The sequence below is a fragment of the Dysidea avara genome, chromosome 3, assembly GCF_963678975.1.
Source record: "Dysidea avara chromosome 3, odDysAvar1.4, whole genome shotgun sequence".
Classification (NCBI taxonomy): domain Eukaryota; kingdom Metazoa; phylum Porifera; class Demospongiae; order Dictyoceratida; family Dysideidae; genus Dysidea; species Dysidea avara.
In genome coordinates, this window is record NC_089274.1 from 6,119,889 (window position 1) to 6,137,881 (window position 17,993).

General features: G+C 38.0%; 1 protein-coding gene and 3 long non-coding RNA genes across 5 annotated transcripts in view; 1 reads left to right on the forward strand and 3 right to left on the reverse strand.

Moving 5' to 3' along the window:
- The window catches only part of LOC136249080 (serine/threonine-protein kinase pakF-like), a 172,637-nt gene that overhangs the window by 16,182 nt on the left and 138,462 nt on the right, over positions 1–17,993 (reverse strand). The window lies entirely within an intron of this gene.
- LOC136249050 (uncharacterized) lies at positions 2,310–6,775 on the reverse strand. Its single transcript, XR_010698009.1, has 3 exons — positions 5,852–6,775; positions 2,578–4,242; positions 2,310–2,529 (listed from the first exon to the last, which is right to left on the reverse strand). It is a non-coding gene; the product is annotated as an uncharacterized lncRNA (long non-coding RNA).
- Positions 9,150–10,542, reverse strand: LOC136249051 (uncharacterized). 2 transcript variants are annotated; one of them, XR_010698010.1, is made up of 5 exons: positions 10,506–10,542; positions 9,951–10,012; positions 9,802–9,893; positions 9,412–9,567; positions 9,150–9,362 (listed from the first exon to the last, which is right to left on the reverse strand). It is a non-coding gene; the product is annotated as an uncharacterized lncRNA (long non-coding RNA). The 2 variants fall into 2 exon arrangements; XR_010698011.1 differs by having other exon boundaries at positions 9,153–9,362; positions 9,420–9,567.
- Positions 11,601–12,408, forward strand: LOC136249052 (uncharacterized). The gene is made up of 3 exons (XR_010698012.1): positions 11,601–11,705; positions 11,757–12,077; positions 12,114–12,408. It is a non-coding gene; the product is annotated as an uncharacterized lncRNA (long non-coding RNA).

Consider the following 17,993-nt stretch of genomic DNA (forward strand, 5'->3'; position numbering starts at 1 on the left):
CAATATACGTATACCTTATCAGGTCATAATGTCGATATAAAGAAGTGCCATACATACTTAGGTGTAGTGATTGATAACACTATGTCATGGTCATCACATATACAAACAGTAAGTAACAGAGCAACCAAAGTGCTAAATTTTATTAAACGAAACCTAAACAACTGCCCATCTGATACTAAAAGAACAGCGTATTTAACATTGGTTCGACCAATTATGGAATATGCCGCCCCAGTTTGGGATCTGTATTATAACACTGACATTTATAAGTTAGAAAAGGTGCAAAGAAGAGCTGCTCGATGGATTTTATCAGATTACTCCAGAAATAGTGTTACGTCATTATTGTCCTCTCTTAGTATACCTACATTACAACAACGCCGTCAGTCATCAAGATTAACACTATTCTATAAAATAATTAATAATACACTACCGATCTCCATCCCCTCACATTATCAAAGAACTCAATTTTGTACCAGGCAACATCACCCCAATCATTTCATTCTGTCACAAGCAACCCTCAACACCTATAAATATAGTTATTATCCTAGAACTGTTAAAGACTGGCCAATTAATATAGAATCAAGAAATTTGGATGAATTTATTTACGTACTTAACCTTCACTACTGTAATTAATTATCAAATTGCATGTATGTATGTATGTATTTGATTGTACCATTTGGGGTTTTCACCCCCTGGGCAAACCAGCTGAGCTGACTGCCCAGTACCTAATCTTAAATCTTAAATTGTTTCGAAGTGGACAAGAGTGAAGATTTAGCTGTACTGTGACACGAAGTCGTAAGATGGTTAAAGCTTCAGTGCAGGTGATTCAGGGACAGAGATTGCAGATTAGCCAAGTGCAATTCATTTGCAAGGCCATGTGTACATGACTTCTCTGGGGATCGCCTCAACATCGTTAATTATTATGAAACAATTGAGATAACAGTATTGGGGCATTACCAAGTCTCTTCTATCCAGAACTTGGTCAATTTGTTTAGATTTATCCTTCCTGAGTTAAACACATCAAAAAGTGGAATCAGGAGTTGGTTAGATGAAGCAGCCTCTGCCAGTATCTCTGCCTCTCAGAGGATTTTCATGGCGAGACAATGTAAAGAGTGGTGTCCGAACTAGATATGTAGTTAGCTAATATTGTAATTATCATTGTAATTGTATGTGTATAATTGTGTGTGTGTGTTTTTCTTTTTCTTTTTGTACCTTGCCATGCCCACACTAGTGCTCTAGGCAGCCTACTCTGTGGTCGCATGCAGTCCGAGCTTCTTTCTTTTTCATATTTTCTCATGTAATGATGGCTCTCTCTCAATTGTAAATTAATTAATTGTAAATTTTGGATAGAGGCGTAGCCTGTTGTACATCCAAATCGCACACACAATTCAGTAGCTATATACCCATTAAAAATCATACATTATATTACTATAGTGTCTGTGCAGCAGATTCTTAAATTGATTAGGGGAGTTGGAGTCAATCACTGATTGGGGTAAAGAATTCCAATCGTTAATCACTCTAACTGAAAAGAAGGATGATCTCAATCACAAGCAATTTGTATGTGGCTTGAATAATTTCATGTTGTGTCCTCTTGTTGTAATTGTGGAGAATGACAAAAAAGTTCTCTGTGTTTATGGTATAGAAATTGTTGATCATTTTTAAGCCTATATAAGAGTGTAGTCCATGAAAGTAAACTCCCACTGTAGCTATTTGTTGCTAGTCTGTTGCTAGTTGCTGCCTATAGCTATAGTTAGGTGTCACTGAGCTGCTGAGCAGTTTGAGCAAGAAATTTTTCAGAAGGATATAGTTAGCTATATTGCTGTATGCCAGAGCCAAAACATTGTTTCAGTGTGTATATAACCAATGGCAGACTGATTCAGCATTGATCAAATTAATTAACACTTTTTCTCTTCTGATACAGATCAAGGAAAATTGACCAGTCAAAAATAATAGCTATTGCCTTTTTTATAATACTTGCAATTGTGTTTTACGTATGTATAGCATGCTAGACTATAAAAAACTGCTGCAATATTACACAGTAAGCTATACTGTAACATTTTCATGTGATATTGGTTTGTATAATTATACACAGAGGACTGGAAATCTTACTATGCGGCATTGCATACTGGTATCAAAATGGAGCAAAAGAACTTTCTGGCAGAGCTCAAGAAGGTTCACAGTATGTGTGTGACACCAGATGGAAAGGACATGTGTGCAAGTCTTTTTAATGCTTGAATTGTTAAATATTACCTAAGTCTGATTCACGCACAATACCACAGTGTACATATAGCAGTCCAGTTTCCACATGAAACTTATAGATACAGGTGTTATAATTGCTCAAAAAATTCAAATCACATAATGGTTACAAAAATACACAGGTACATCCCCACTTCGAGACACAACAGCATGAAACTACAGCAATTCTTACACTGAAAACTGAAACTTACATCAAGGTGCATGTATGTGATTTGGTGTAATTACAATTACTAATGTACATGCATTATTACAAGTCATTAGCTACATCTCCTCCTCCTTTAATTGACAAAGCAGTTATGATTAAATAGTAAATAATTCTTATACCTTTTATAGGTTTAGTACAATTATGTCTTGGGTTACGATGTGGCAAAAGGGAGGGAACAGTCTCTGTTATTGGGTCTTCCCCAGATGATCCAAATGACTCAGTGGCTTCTTGATGTTGGTCTTAATGTCTCCTCCATATCATGTCCCCATCTAACAAGTAAACCTTAAATGACAATGGGCCACTCATGATTGGGTGTAATTACAATTAATAATATAATGCATGTGTATTATTATACAAGTCACTACACTCAGGGTTTCTGATAAAGCATACAGTGATCACCACATCAGCAGTCAGTGCTAGTTATATCTAAAAATTTAATGCTACATGATGGTGACAGACATCACTGGCTAACTGTCAGTAACCTGACCAGGAATTACATACGTTTATGTTATATAGCATGTAGCTAGCTCTCATGTTTGAGCTCAAATGGCTTGGACAGAGAATCCATGCATGCATATTCTAATTTTTGTAGACATGCATGCATACGCGAGAATCTTGATGACTATGGAATATAGATTATTAGCATTACTTATTCTGTTGCTTTGTGACTTGGTTGACAACCTGGACCTTTACTTTATGACCAGCTGTGGGAATTTATTGAAATGTCTTTAAAATCAGCAATATAGTTTTCAATGTTTCCTATAGTAAAGGAATCTTCTATAAGAAGAGGGCATTTGAAGTCTGACAGCAAAACAATGTGATTCTACATTCCAAGGCAACCAGATTTCAATGATCTGATGAAAAGTGGTACCCTCAGGCCTCGGTGGTAGCTACTATGGCAACAAAGATGCTTGGAACAGATATGTTCCTTGGTCAGTATTGCTTACAAATTCAGCCTGTACTTCAAATCATTATCTATACACATGCTTGATTATTTGGTTGTATGAAAAGCTTTCAAGCTGCTACATGTACAGACTGATATATTGTTGAGTAGCCACTATTTGCAATCATTTGATTTGTTTTATCACCTGAACAGCATGCTCGACACTATTCAGTACTAGAGCTAAACGTTTGCTGCTGCCATGCAGGCAGCTAAGGGCATTAGCTTGCAAGATTGCTAAGATAATCGTCGTCTCTGATATGAACGAGAAAACTTCACCCGTGAACAGTTGCTTTTGAGGTTGTTATTTACTGTAAGCTACAGTTGTAGCTTTTGCGGGACTATGTAGCTAGCTAGATACGTACGCCCAGCGCGAGAGTGACTAGAGGCTAGCAAAATGCTCGTGGGCTGGCACACAGACTATTTCTAGTCTGGTCCGTAAAATAGACTTGAACGTATTAAACACTTGGCTTGCTAAACAGGAACTTCCGGTCCGACGGTCCGGTCCGGTCCGTAAAATAGACACACCCTATACATGCATGCATGTGATCACAAAACAATTATATCCACAGATGAATATTAAAGTAACAGCAGTACATTTCACATTCTGTCCATGAGTCAAGTTGATGATTGAGAATCAATAGCTAATAAAAAAAAACAGTGAGCATACAAAATTTAATTCTAAGACTCATTGCTTGCTGTTTATTGTAGGCATTATAGGTTGAAGTTGATGAGATGTTTGAGTTAGTGGATGGTAGCACCTCTGACCCTGGTACGTGACATAATTGTATTTTCAAGTATGGAATGTTGTTTATACATGTAGGGAGCATCCTTTGGTAGAAACCTGTAACAAGATGATATACACATATAATATGATGGTGTGTGCAGAAATTTATGTGCTTGTTTAGCCTGTGATTCGATGACAAACAGATTTTTAGTTTCTAACATCCACCACTATTATCTGCAAGAAATACGGGGTTAGTGTTTTTTAGCAATATGTTTGGTTCAGTGTGTTACTACATTCTCTTGCAGATGATCACTATAGACAATTCTCAACTGTGTACTGAAGGCTAAAGTGATATCCTACTACTGTTAACTCTTGGTGACACTAAGAACTTTTTTTACATTTTTATGTGTGGTATGATTCAGAGATTAATATTCATTGAACAATAACCATATGTAGTGACAAGAATTTAATTAGCTAGTGCTAGCAAAGTGGAATTTCATTATAGGGGCTGTGAATACATTTGTAAATGCATAAAAAGGCTTCACTTCATGTGTGGTTTGTAGCTGTGACTAAAAGGTTTCCAAAGTAGTGGACAAATTGAAAATTCTCAGTGTGCAAAATAGGAAACTTCTTTTGGGAATTGAGTTCATTTCCAACCAGTTTGCAAACTGAAACTAGCAGTGTGCAAACGTGTAAACCCTTGTGTTTACGTACATGCACAAAGCAGTTTCCAATCTGTGCACTGACTCTGTTCTTGCTGTGCTTAACAATGCAGGTTCCTGGTGGAATAGTTATAGTTAATGAAACATTCTGACTGCTCTTTTAATGCAAGTGACTGTTAAAATTCTGTTAGAGGGTTGCTCCTCTATTATTAAAGTGCTTTGAACATTTTAGCAGAAGGATCGATGTTGCAAAGAAACATTGTACTGTAAAATCTGACCTGTGTATTCACATGATAACCTTTCACCATGGTCATAATTCCCGTTCCTATTTTCCTAGCCCGGTATTTTGGGTTGTACTGCATGAAGGAATTTTGGGCTTGCATGGTGCATACCTAACTGATACTATAAGGCACTATGTATTGTGAGGTGTATGGTCAACATTTTTCATGAGAAAATGCAAAAATCCAGGCCCGTAGCCAGGGGGGGGTTCGGGGGGTTCTGAAGAACCGCCCTCTTGGAAAAAAGGTCCCCAATTTCAGTAAAAAAGTCCATAATGTAACCAAAAGGTCCACAATATTTGGTATACAAGTCCAAATTTTCAGGAGCAAAAGTCCATAAGCTACAGTTTACTAGATACCACTAATAAGAAACTAAATTAAGCGCTTTGAGTAACTCATTCATTGCATGGATTAAATGCAATGCAAGATCGAGATACTCTAATAGAGCAGTCAACCACTCTAATAGAAGTCACAATATTTGGACCTTTACTAAAGGTCCACTTTTGGTCAAAAAGAACCCCCTTTCAAAATCCCTGGCTACGGGCCTGAAATCCATGATCCCTACCATACTGTATGATGTCAATAACTAAGATATGTCAATAATCAATATACCCCTGTTGTGATGTAACTATAACTTATGATATCCTGCTCACATTGAATCCTAGAATTTGTGGATGAGAAATAAGTAATCAAGTTTGCTTGTATCTGTATAGCTATAACATGCTGTAGCTATACAAGTATTGTAATTATTAACTCTCATGATTAAATTTTGCTGTAAGGACATACCTTTTCATTTCAACAGGTTTCAGAGCTCTAGAATAGCTATTACGCTCATCGTCATTCACGGTTGCTTGTCGTTTACCAACATACACATTATCAGTTGCCTTATCAGCCACACTCTCCACTTCTGTAAGCTTTGAACACTGTAAACCAACTGCTATCTCAGATCTGTAGGCAATCAGGCTATGATTACAATCATTTATAGTTTGAGTAAATAATCCAAAGAAAGTGTTCTTCCTAACATCTGAGTTGATAAATGGACCAGTACGTACTTGCTTCATTGATCTGCTCTCTAAAGATTGTCTTCCAAGGGGCTTGTCTCCACGATCTGCTGCTTCAGCCTGTGGAAGTTAGTTTTGATTACTGCATTGTTCTGTAATTTCGTGTTCAACTACCACAGTCACCAACCTCGAATTAGTAAATGAAAATGCAAAACAAGAGTACAGTTCAGACTTGTATTTCTTCCAAGCCATACAACCAATCCGACAAAGTAAATGCAATAGTGGATTAGCACCACAGCAAACACTTTTTTGGACAAGAATCCCGAAGAATTCCGTTATAGTTACACCTTTCTTCTGGGGTTTTGCACTTTGTCTTAGGTCTAACTGAGGATTTGGGAGATTTTTACCACAGCAATCCGCATCGTGACTTTTCATTTTCGAACTTGTCGCCGGAGCATTTGCACTTGTACCTGAGCTATTATCTCTGCTAGCACCATTGTGGCCGAACCGGGGCGAAAAATCCTGGAAAACGACTGCCCACTGCAACCAAAACATGACCTTGAAGATATGAACCAAACATCTTTTCAAGGAAGCACCACCAAAGAAAATGGCCCGAACAATATTACCAGATACATCAGTACTAGTACAGAACATACTTAGTGCGGCATTAGAGGCGCGGACAAGGAGATCGATCAGTCCTTCTAGGTAAAGGTACAGTAAGGAAAACGAGTTGTTGATCTGCGTACCGGTATATATATAGCTACTATTACATTCACGTGACGAGGGGTATTTTATGTGGATTCCCCCCAAAATCTTTGTTGTTTCCACGGGTTTTTCCCCGCATGTTTACGTCAAGCCTACCACTATTATCTGACCGGGCCTGAGAAAATAGGGTATGTGGGCACAAACTTCACCCTATCACATAACATGTCATGATCATATTTTAGTACTGGGATGGAATAATTTCATTCTGTAACTTGTATTGTAAAGCCAACTAAATGTTTAATAGCTAAGTGCTGAAAATTCATGGCCACAGAGTCATGGAATACAGCGTTATGACACATGCATCAAAGTTTGGCAATTTTATGTGCCCAGATTCCCTATTTCGCAGGCCCAGTCACATATTATATTATGATGCATATTTGCTTGACCTGACCACGGGCAACTAAGACTATCTTAGAAACCTCATCATGAATTAATTACAGTTCACATTAATTGCATTTCTAGCAAGGTAAACTGACTTCTTGGATTCCTGAAAAGGAAATTATATAATGCGCCAATTCAAGTTAAAGAACATTTATACAATTGTTCATTCTACTGAATGAGCAATTGTTCATTCTTCTACTCAACTATCTGGGACCAAACAACAATAATATTAACAAACTGGACATCGTACAGCCATGCAGATTTGTTTCAAATAAACCATGGTATAGGTCCAGTCAGCAACAACACAGTGTTACAGATATGCTGAATTACCTTCAATGGCCTATAGAAGAAGAACTGCTGGTATTATTACAAACTTACTTGACCTAACTGTTGCTTGCCTCAGCTAACTCCTGTATCATACGCTCATGCTAAAAATTCCTCAAAATTTGCACACACAGTAAAAAATAAGTAGTGAATACTGAACATCACTGGAAATTCTTAGTGACAGTCACTAAAATGGCCAGTTATTTGCCACAGTATTCACTACTTTTTTTTTTTTTACTGTACAGCTGCAATCAAGGATTGACATTTAGCTACAAATACTCCTTTTTTCTAAGAACAATCATTGATTGGAATAACTTAAATGGGTAACTTAACACAAGAAATATAACTAAAGCCATGCAGGGATTGCATATCCCATGCAAAAGTTGACTTACAATTCCTGCCAAATGTAAATTAAAGACTGTTTTAATTAATAATTGATCGATCTTGGTCTTGCATACAGGATACTACAATTCCTTTAAAGGGCCAAGGTCCAATAGACTACATCGCTGACTCTGCCAGGCAGTCACTCATTACATGCTGGATGATGCAGGGATCACTCCGCCATCCAAATACTATATCTATGCAAAGCATAAAACTTTAGCACTTGGCGCGCGCAGCGCGCCAAGTGCTAAAGTTTTATGCTTTGCATAGATATAGTATTTGGAAGTTGGAATTAATGAATTCCAATTTGCAAAGTTTATATTTTTAAGTGCTTCCAGCTTTTAATGCGATGGTTACGGTGGTTGCTGTGGCTTATAGGCGATAATTGAAGCCATTGTATACAGACCTTACTGTAAGATTTTCTAGGTTTTCTGTGTGGGTATTGTTTAAAGGAAGCATGCTAAATGCATTATCTACATTACACAGCTACAAGATACAGGCTTTGAGCTGCAGCACTAGCTCCTGCTAAACGTCGAACTATCCTAATAGAACAGTCAGTACAATTATTCATAAAAATGAAGTCATTGTGATTAATGATTTGGCTATAGCTATAACCACAAAATAATATGTTTGGAAGCATGATCATGAAGGCTTGCAATTGCAAGATGTGAAGACAGAGACTAGTCATCTAATCAGCGCTACATTGCTTGCAGTAGCCCAACACTTGCAGCTTCCTGTCAGGATAACTATGCAATTTAAGCGAGGTGGTTTTCAGTGTACATGTAGGACTGTTCAATTTATTGGACCATGTCTTCTCACTGACCAAAGATATATACTGCTGCTCCTGTGTCAAGTTCCATCACTAGGTGATTGCCATTCAGTTATTAAACAGGCACTTTGTAGCTTTCAGGAACTGTTGATGAGACTGAATGTACGTGGATTATGTCGGCAGTGGAATCTTCATCTGAAGGCTCAGTGTTCAGCTGTTGGAGGTCATCATTGTTAATGTGATCCACTCCATCCATTGCATTTGCCAGACTTTGTTTCTGAGGACTCTTTCTTATGACTGTTGTGACTCTGCTGTGTCCTCCTCTTTCCAGGAGCTTTGCTTCTGCCAGCTTTAGCAATGTGGTCTGTGCGAAAGCGCTTGCAATTGTTGCAAACCAACTAAACTACTCCTCGCCATTTGTTACATTTTAAGTTAACGAACAAGATGTATGAATAGATAGTTAACACAGAGCCATAACATGTACAAATTCTAAATATTATATTACAAGCACACATACAGAATATATTGTAAATCAGTTACACACACTTATATCAATAGAAGATTACATCATATGCAATTACAACATTTAAATGTATACAATCACATTGACTATCCTAATGTGTGTGTTACTTTAATTTTAGTTGTCAGTGAAAATCTGGTTTTCCATCTTTTAAACCTAAACATTAAGATCAGAATACACATAAAACTTGTTTTATGTTGCTTACCCACATACCAGTTGGTCAGATGTAAGGCATAACTACTTGTGGTGTCTCCTCTTCATTGACCTCTCCTTCTCTTATTGACCCCTGCCTCGCACTTGCCTTTTATTTGTCACTTGACATACTAGCAGAGAGTTGATGACGAATAGCGGGCATGTCATCCTACAAATGTTTCAGCAGAGGTCAGTAATTTTAAGTCTTAGGCTCAGGTATCACTTTATTAGGTTAGGAGAATTCTAAAGGCTGCAGCACATGTTGCTGTCAGACCTTCAGTGCTGGTCACTGTAAAGCAGTACAATAACAATAACAATAACAATAAGAGTGACTTTGACTGTTCGTCTAGAGCATTTATGATAGCAAGTGTTTCACAAAATTAATAGTCACTGTATGTGTTACCTCCTTTTTATCCATACTGCTGTCCTGAGATCGACACCATAACCATGAAAATCTTGTTTGAACTTTCTTTGGGCATAAGGTTCTTGTACAAACTAAATGCAGTAAAGACATTACCACAAAGTGCATACTGACACACTGCTATAACATACCGATGGAAGTGGTTGTTGAAATAGTAAAATAGATTGGTGTAGCCAAATGCCAACTGTAATACCTAACACGAAACAGAATTTTTCATACTGTATGTGGCAAGATGTTATACATACATAATATAAAGAACTTCGTGTGGGAGGATCATGCTCATGCACATTACGGGATACTAAGTATTGCAAGATCTAGAGGCTCCCTGCTATCAGACACCCTGCTATCAGACATCCAGAATGTACCCAGGTATCTTGGGATACTAAGTATTATAGGATCTAGAAGCTTCCCACTATCAGACATCCTGGGATGTACTCAGGTATCTCGGCATACTTAGTATTGTAGGATCTAGTGGATCCATGCTATGAGACGTCCTGGGATATACTCAGGTATCTCGGGATACTAAGTACAATGACTTCAGACACACTGATATGAATATTTAAAGTATCCTTTTAGAACTTCATGAGGTGACAAAGTTGCACTAGTTCAAAAGCAGCTCTCAAGATGCATGCTCAACCTCCTCTGGTCCCAGGTCATTGACCATCCCTTCATATTCCCATGCTCACCTGAGCGGTGACCTTCAACTCCTTCACTTTAGTTTAAAAGTATTAGTGTAACTCCTTCACAAAAGTGCACTCTTGTAAGATAGGGTATAGCTACTGTAGATAATGTATATAGGTTTCATCACTTTTGCAGGATTTTATCACTAAAAGCTTGATATATCGGTCATTATGTGATGTATAAGGGTCATTTGTCAATTTAAATATAATGTACCTTGAATAACACCTTCTATGAAATTTTTGAGCCTGGTGGGTGGGTCCTCGCGAAAATAGGTTTTACGTCAATTTTTACAGTAATTCCCCTTTGAAGCATTGTTTTCATGTTTAAATGGTGTGAGATGTCGTAAATGTCACAAAGGAGCTTTAAAATGTGTAACAGAACATGTGGGTGTGTCTTGTGGTCAGAATATGGACTTGAAATTGGGAGCAGATTTCACAGCTATTATTTCCGACTGGATATCAGTTCTGATGTTTGAAACTTATTTAATGGGTAAAGGTACTGTGTGTCTACGCATGCGTGAAAAATTGTGGTCAAGGAGGAGTTTCATTTTGAGATATCGATTTCCGTAAAAATTGCTAGATCTTCCATTCTATCAAGTTACCTTTCAATAGAACACTCCCACAACACATCAAATATGTACACCATACACCGACCAACTACCTGACAACATGTTACTATGTGGTTCTGGTCACAAAACATAACCATCGGCATTTCCAAGTACTGCAAGTAGTGATGTTCTATTTGGTTATGAGCAGAGCAGAACTTGGTCTCCTGTCCACCTTATTTGGATGCTATGGGAAGCCATATGAGGCAACTACACAATTTTTTTACAACTTTCACATATATATACAGAAACGAATGTTGTGTGGTGCACTTAATGATAGCTTAATTTACCCAAGCATATTGTATGTTACAAAGGTATGTTTCTTATGTGAAGCCATATAGTTTCATTTGATTAACCATCGTGATTATTATATATACAAGTAGATCGATCACTATTAAGTATTATAATGCACATCGTACTGTTTCTTTTAATCACTTAATATTATAAGAAGTACGTACGAATGTATTATGCATCACTACACTATTATGATAATGAACAGATCTGGTGATGACAAACTTGGCACGACCACTGCATCAATACACCTCCATCGAAGAGACACTACTTCAAAGTTATTTAGTGTGCAACGGATTAGGTAAAACAAGTAAGTGTAAAAGAGGGACTCACTATGTACGATAGCACATCCACTTAATAGCACACTCAATCATTGTGTCATGGAGAAGTGGTAGATACAAAAAAGGCTTGGTTGATACCAACATTTCGTTGCTACGTATATGGAATACGTTCAGAAGCAACGACATGCTTGTAACAAGCAACCCTAAGTGATGAATCTCATCTGTAAGTAAAAGAGATATAAATAATATAGTCCACTGGAGTGTATGCATGTGTGTGTTGTGTGTGTGTAGATATGTGTGCGCATGTGTGTAGTGTGTGTGTGCATGCGTGAATGTAGTGTGGTATGTGTAGTGCATGTGTGTGTGTGTGTGTGTGTGTGTGTGTGTGTGTGTGTGTGTGTGTGTGTGTGTGTGTGTGTGTGTGTGTGTGTGTGTAGTGTGTATGTGTACATGTACATGTATAGTGTGCGTGTGTGTAATATGTGTGTCTTTCTAGTTGGGTGTGTGTTATGTGCGTGTGATGTGGTGTGGTGTGGTGTGTGTTGGGTCATGTAAGTGTGTATACAGTATGTATGCATGAATTTGTGTCTGTAGTATGTGTACATGCAAGTGTCTCTAGATATTAATGTGTACCAAAAATTAAATTTTACAATAGCTCATACACTGTATTCTAACATGTATGTTATATGTTACAATAATATATGTACCTTTCAATATAGTTGCTGCTTGAAATCATTGTAGCACAGTCAGACATACACATATTTATCAGATAATTTTTTTTACAGCAATGAATCTGTAATAAGGAGTGACAAAGCCACGTGAAATCCTGACACACAATAACACAATAGTGTGATATAGTGAGGGGAAGGGCATCACGACACACAATAACATAGTGAGGGTAGGGGCATCACAACACACAATATTACAATAGTGTAACATAGTAAGGGGAGGGGCATCACAACACACAGTAATACAGTAGTGTAACATAGTGAGGGTAGGGGCATCACAACACATAATAATACAATATTGTAACATAGTGAGGGTAGGGGCATCACGACACACAATAATACAATAGTGTAACATAGTGAGGGCAGGGGCATCACGACACACAATAATACAATAGTGTAACATAGTGAGGGTAGGGGCATCACAACACACAATAATACAATAGTGTAACATAGTGAGGGTAGGGGCATCACGACACACAATAATACAATAGTGTAACATAGTGAGGGCAGGGGCATCACGACACACAATAATACAATAGTGTAACATAGTGAGGGTAGGGGCATCACGACAGACAATAATACAATGGTGTAACATAGTGAGGGTAGGGGCATCACGACAGACAATAATACAATAGAGTAACATAGTGAGGGTAGGGGCATCACAAAACACAATAATACAATAGTGTAACATAGTGAGGGTAGGGGCATCATGACACACAATAATACAATAGTGTAACATAGTGAGGGTAGGGGCATCACGACAGACAATAATACAATGGTGTAACATAGTGAGGGTAGGGGCATCACGACAGACAATAATACAATAGAGTAACATAGTGAGGGTAGGGGCATCACAAAACACAATAATACAATAGTGTAACATAGTGAGGGTAGGGGCATCACGACACACAATAATATAATAGTGTAACATAGTGAGGGTAGGGGCATCACGACAGACAATAATACAATGGTGTAACATAGTGAGGGTAGGGGCATCACGACAGACAATAATACAATAGAGTAACATAGTGAGGGTAGGGGCATCACAAAACACAATAATACAATAGTGTAACATAGTGAGGGTAGGGGCATCATGACACACAGTAATACAATAGACAATAATACAATACTGTATCACAACACACAATAATACAATAGTGTAACATAGTGAGGGCAGGGGCATTACGACAGACAATAATACAATAGTGTAACATAGTGAGGGTAGGGGCATTACGGCAGACAATCATACAATAGTGTAACATAGTGAGGGGAGGGGCATCACAACACACAAAAATACAATAGCGTAACATAGTGAGGGTAGGGGCATCACAACACAAAATAATACAATAGTGTAACATAGTGAGGGTAGGGGCATTACGACAGACAATAATACAATAGTGTAACATAGTGAGGGTAGGGGCATTACGGCAGACAATAATACAATAGTGTAACATAGTGAGGGGAGGGGCATCACAACACACAAAAATACAATAGCGTAACATAGTGAGGGGAGGGGCATCACGACGCACAATAATACAATAGCGTAACATAGTGAGGGGAGGGGCATCACGACGCACAATAATACAATAGCGTAACATAGTGAGGGGAGGGGCATCACAACACACAATAATACAATAGCGTAACATAGTGAGGGGAGGGGCATCACGACGCACAATAATACAATAGCGTAACATAGTGAGGGGAGGGGCATCACGACGCACAATAATACAATAGCGTAACATAGTAAGGGGAGGGGTATCATAGCTTCACAACTTAGGGGTGGGAGACATATACACAAAATCATATGGTACTACTGTGTTTTATTGAGTACTTTATGGTTGCATGCATGTCCACTAGGCCAAGCCGTAGAAAATTTCTATGATGTATTATGTGGCCATTGCAAAGTGGCATTAATTTAGTGCAGTGTGAAACATGTCTAACTTCAGACATGGCTTGTACTCCAGTATGTTGGAGACATCATGTGCCCACAACATTTACCAAATAAACAAATCATTCATCAGGTAAATATACATCAACAATTCACAGTTTGTGCTAACCTGACACATGTATAACACGACCACTCAAGTTCTGCCTTGTAATAAACCATAGAACAGTCCTTCGCCATTTCACTAACGCCATTTCAACCATGCATCACGTACACAATTGATCATGTGATGCAATAGATATGGTTCAGCATTAATGTGATGTGACCCTCAAGAGTAGTACAAAGGAGCACCAGTGGGCAAATAGCTACCGGAGAGCTACAGGGCTGTAAGATTTGGTGTGATTTTTAATTTTTAAGAAATTCTGCTTCTGAAAGGGGGGTTCATCCGAACCCCCCACTGCCTACACCCTTGATCGTAACAAAGTTCTATAGCTTTAGCAATAAATTAATTTTAGCCTTGACAGGCCTATATCAAGGTGGCACTCCAATATATCCTGTACTCTAGTGTTCATCCTTGGTCAAGGCGAAAATCAAAGTGAAGCTAGAATTTTGCAATCAGCCAAAGATAATTGCATTGCAGAAAATGCATTTGCAAACATTATTTGTTGCACTTAAACATGTCTGTTTTGGTGACGATCTGATAGCGATATGCAAAAATGCGGACGATATATGGTTTGCCAATAACCAGTCAGATTTTTTATGTAACACTACTAGTTAAAATAGCAACAGCTGGATCAGCTGAGAGCTGAGAATAATGTTTAGCTGGAAAAAAGTATTGCCAACTAAGGGACTCGAGTGTGGAGGGCTTCCGTGCACTAGGAAATTGAAGTTGGCTGTCAGTATGCTGTCTGGAAGTAAAGATAAGTTAGTTTTACAATAGGCTAATAGTTTCTATAGCTGCATAAACAGCAGTGTGTAGGTTTTAGCTAGTTAGATGCACAAACAGCACCTTTTAATCTTACTGCCTAAGGGCATATTTTGTGTATGCACTATTTTAGTAACATGGTCTAGGGGAAGCACCCAGGCCTTCCTCTTAAGACATTCCACTTTAAATCCGAACCTCCTTCAAAAAAATCCTGGCTACACCCCTGATGATGCTTACAATAAAACCTAACAGTACACATTTAAACAGTATGCTTAGTAAGGACAAGCTCTCAGCTCAAAAGTTATATACAATTATTGATACATTTAGAACAATTTAAATGTACTTTACAAAAATGTACTAAATTCCAGAGTCAAGTGCAACTTTTAGTGAAAGTCAGAAGTCAAAGCATATTTTTTGAGGTTGACCACTTCGACTGAGGATGAACATAGGAGTACAGGATATGTTGGTGTGGCACCCCCTCACTGTTTATATATATATAACTAGGCACTAAGGTGTTTTAGTATTACGAAAACACTCTCCAACAAATCTGTGTGACACTATCTTTCAAGTTAAGCACAAGAGTGCTGTCTTAAAACATCATATTGCATCTTAGCTACCTGTCACTTGATGCAGTGGTTATTCAAACATTTATAAGTATTCTCCACTAATTTGCAGTGGTGTTTTAGTAGATCAAAATATCAAGGTAGTGTTACTTGTAATATTGTAGAATGAATAGACCGTATTCCAAATGATGTCACACGGATTTTCTATTTGGGGGATTCTTATATTTTCGAGTATTATCACCAATGGCGATCGAGATTTCAAAGATTGATATAGAAACTAACAAACTAGATATCGATGCGAAATTACCAGGTTTGGTTATTACAGCAAAGAAACAATAGTTTTTCTTCTAAACTTTGAAAACCAACTGAAAATTTTTAACCTGGCATTAGAGAATAGATTTTATACCCTTATAATTGTACCTGTTAGTTTTAGGTCAATATCTTCTTCCAGGGTTGAATAGCGATTTGAATATTATTAAGCCCCATTGGAACTCTCACTCGAAATTGTTAGAATACCCCAAATAGCCACAGCCATTTTATTTTGTGACGTCATTTGGAATACGGTCTATTGTGGCACTGTTCAAGTGTGATGGTACAGCATTTAATCAAGAAAAAATTTCCTGACCTTATACTTTATGTATAATTGACACATTTAATTCAGCAGGTGGCTACATTAGGCAGGTCACAATTGACATTCTTCATAAGAATGGTCAGCTAGACATATTCTGGGACCATCACATAGTGTTATGTGCCATCCCTCCCCATTGTTAAATAGACTACCGACTACCCAGCTTGCCAGTGCTAGGACAGCCGTGTATTATTATTATTATTATTATTATTGGGGGTACAGGTAAGGAGGCAAAGCCTGTAAAAACCTGATCTATACAATCAAACTACTACAAAAATAACTATACAATATCATACTGGTAATCATAATAAAATCTATCTAGGTGTGTCTTAAACAAATTGGTTGAATGAACATTAACTGAGTCATATGGGAGTCCATTCCAATCATTTATAATTCTTACTGAATAAAAGTGACGGCGTGGCAAGCAGGTAGCGTGTGGTTTATAGATCTTTAAATCATCCCCATACCTTTCGCGTTCCAGTCAAAATGTAGCACGCGCTTCTTTTCTCCCGTTAGCGTACGCAAATACATGTCTTATCACCATTCGCCACTATATACTCCTCTGACAGCAACCTCTCGTCCACTGTTGTCACAAAGTACACCCCAATGTAAGCGCCTGGCATGAAAAAAGGGCGGATTGTCGTTTGATAAAACATTTTAAATCGATCGATGGAACAAAAATAAGATGGCGTTGAGAGAATGCTGAAATTTTACTAAGGAAAAGCCAGTCGTGTTTCATTGTCAGCTGAAAGTAAATCACCGATAAACACCTCTGCTGTGATAATGATTTGTTTAAACCCAGACTCGAATAGATTTGACGTCACCAGGTGGATCTACCAGCAACTTCAAGCCAAAATGGTATGTTTTTTTTAAAATTCATAGCCAGGTGTTAACCCCTCGTAATCGCTACACTTTATGCAGAAGTATGGTATATACGGTGTGCTTTAGGTCCTACACCCAGACCCAAAGGTGTAACCCTCGCGTATGGAAAGTTCCCCAATGGGTGCCTATACTTTGGCCATCGATTTTTTTTAAATAGCTCATGACCTAGGATTTCCGGTAACGCCCTCTGCAGGGTAATTCGATCGGATTCAGTAGCCCTATCAGCCATATGGTTAAGCAAATGCAGTTTATCTGATGCCTGTCACAGCACGTAGGCTATTTATACCTTGTGTGCAGTAGCTAATAGACCTCTACTAGACCTCAAACCATACTTTCAAATACAATACACATTATGCTCCTTCTTTGTTCAACCTGTAACATTCTTTGTTAGTTACTGGATTTGACACTTAAGTATGCTTAGCTATATATTCCGGCACAGTATAGAAACTTGTGGTTAGTGGGTACTAGAAGAAAGAACTAAACTGGCAAGCAGCCATATAGTTCTTAATTACCTAGCTAAACCTCTATGTCAGAGTAGCTAGCTAACTACGTGTCAAATCTAGTATCTAATAAAGAATGCTACAGGTCGAACAAAGAAGGAGCATAATGTGTATTGTATTTGAAAGTATGGTTTGAGGTCTAGTAGAGGTAGCTAGTAGCTACTGCACACAAGGTATAAATAGCCTACGTGCTGTGACAGGCATCA